Below are 2,633 nucleotides of genomic sequence, written 5' to 3' on the forward strand. Positions count from 1 at the left end.
TGACCAACAGCAAACAACCAACAACCCACCAATTGGGCCTTTACCATTTATATACCTTCTGAAGAGTCCACAGAATTCCAAACCTAACACACTGGTAAAAACTATCAGCAGCTGGAAAAACCACACCCCTGCTAGAGCATGTGCTAAATTATAGTCAACTGCTGTGGGCAAGCTGAAGCAGCCTCATATCCCATACCTGGGATTAAAATGAAAACATATTCTTATAATATTTCTGTGTTTTTTAAGAAATCAAAATTTCACTACAGATAGATGTAAGCTGTAATCTCAGTCAGATTCATTTTGATTTGCAATTTCCTGATCACTAAGGATGCTGAACATTTCATTAAGTGCTTTCTGATCATTAAAGAGTCCTCTGTACTCCATTTTAAATTGGGTGACTAGGTTTGGTGATGTGAGTTTCTTGAGTTCTTTATATATTGTGTATATCACCCCCTGTCAGATGTAGTGTTGGTGAAAATCTTTCCACATTCTGTAGAGTGCTGTTTTGTCCTAATGACATTGTCCTTTGCCTTACAAAAGCTTTTCAGTTTCATGAAGCCTCATATGATAGTTGTTGATCTTAGTGCCTGAGCTGTTCAGGAAGTTTCCTCCTGTGGAAACTTCTTGAAATTCCCCACTTTCTTGACTACTAGATTTAGTGTATATACTTTTATGTTGAGGTCTTTAATCCACTTGAACTTGAGTTTTGTGTAGGGTGATAGATATGGGTCTATTCACAATCTTCCATGTGCAGACATCCAGTTAGACCAGCACTTTTTTTTAAAGATGCTTTTTCCTCCCATTGTATAGTCTTGGCTTTCTTATAAAAATCAAGTGTCTGTAAACTTTATTTCTTGATCTTTGAATTGATTCTATTGATCAACTTGTTTGTTTTTTTTCCCCCAATACCATGCCGGTCTTATTACCATTGCTCTGTAGTAAAGCTTGAGGTCAGAGATGGTGATTCCTCCAGAAGTTCTTTTATTCTACAGGATTGTTTTAGCTATACTGGAATTTTTGTTTTTACACATAAAGTTGAGAATCATTATTTCAAGATCTGTAAAGAATTATGCTGGAATTTTGATGAGGACTATGTTAAATCTATAGATTGCTTTAGGTTAAGTGTGCATTTTTGCTATGCTAATCCTACCTATCCATGAGCATGGGCAATATTTCCAATATTTGATATCTTCAATTTCTTTTTTCAAAGTCTTGAAGCTCTTGTCATACAGAACTTTCACTCTGTTATACCAGGATATTTTATACTATTTCTTGCTGTTATGAAAGGTTTCACTAATTTATTTCTTAGCCCAAATATTGTATGTGTATAGGAAGGCTACAGATTTATTTTTAGTTAATTTTGTATCTTTTCACTTTCCTGAAGGTGTTTATCAGGGAGTTCTCTTGTAGAATTTGGGTGGGGGGTCACTTACATTTACTAGCATATTGTCTGCAAATAGTGATTCATTGACCTCTTCCTTTCCAATCCATATGCTCTTGTTTTCCTTTTGTTGTTTTATTGCTTTGGCTAAAATTTCAAGTAATATATTGAATAAAAACAGAGATTCTGAGCAGCTTTACCATGACTCGGGTTTTAGTGGAATGGCTTTATCTTTGTCTTCAGTAACTTTGTTGTTGGATATAAACTTGCTGTATAATGCCTTTATTCAGTTTAGGGAAACACTTGGTCTCTGCAAGGCTCTGCAAGACTTTTATATGAAGGAGTGTTAGATTTTGTCAAAGGCTTTTGTTAGCATCTAATGAGATAATCATATGGTTTTTTTCCTTTGAAGTTGTTTATATCATGGGTTACATTCCTAAGCTTCCTATTGACACAATGTTCCTCAGGACTTTTTATTTATTTATTTATTTACATTACAAATGCTATCCCGAAAGTTCCCTATACCCCCCCACCCCTGCTCCCCTACCCACCCACTCCCACCACTTGGCCCAGGCATTCCCCTGTGCTGGATCATATAAAGTTTGTAACACCAAGGGGCCTCTCTACCCAATGATGGCCGATTAGGCCATCTTCTGCTACATATGCATCTAGAGGCAAGAGCTCAGGGGGTACTGGTTAGTTCATATTGTTGTTCCACCTTCAGGGTTGCAGTCCCCTTCAGCTCCTTGGGTACTTTCTCTAGCTCCTNCATTGGGGGCCCTGTGTTCCATCCAATAGCTTACTGTGAGCATCCACTTCGGTGTTTGCCAGGCACTGACACAGCTTCACAAGAGGCCACTATATCAGGGTCCCTTCAGCACAATCTGGCTGGCATGTGCATTAGGATCTGGGTTTGGTGGCTGATGATGGGATGGATTCCCGGATGGGGTAGTCTCTGGATGGTCCATCCTTTCATCTTAGCTCTAAATTTTGTCTCTGTACCAATATCCAATATTTTGTTCCTTATTCTAAGGAGGAGTGAAGTATCCATATGATGGTCTTCCTTCTTGGTTTTCTTGTGTTTTGCAAAACGTATCTTGGGTATTCTAAGTTTCTGGGCAAATATCCGCTTATCAGTGAGTGCATATCTTTTGACTTCTTTTGTGATTGGCTTACCTCACTAAGGATGATATCCTCCAGATACATTCATTTGCCCAAGAATTTCATAAATTCATTGTTTTTAATAGCTGAG

The sequence above is a fragment of the Mus pahari genome, chromosome 12, assembly GCF_900095145.1.
Source record: "Mus pahari chromosome 12, PAHARI_EIJ_v1.1, whole genome shotgun sequence".
NCBI lineage: Eukaryota > Metazoa > Chordata > Mammalia > Rodentia > Muridae > Mus > Mus pahari.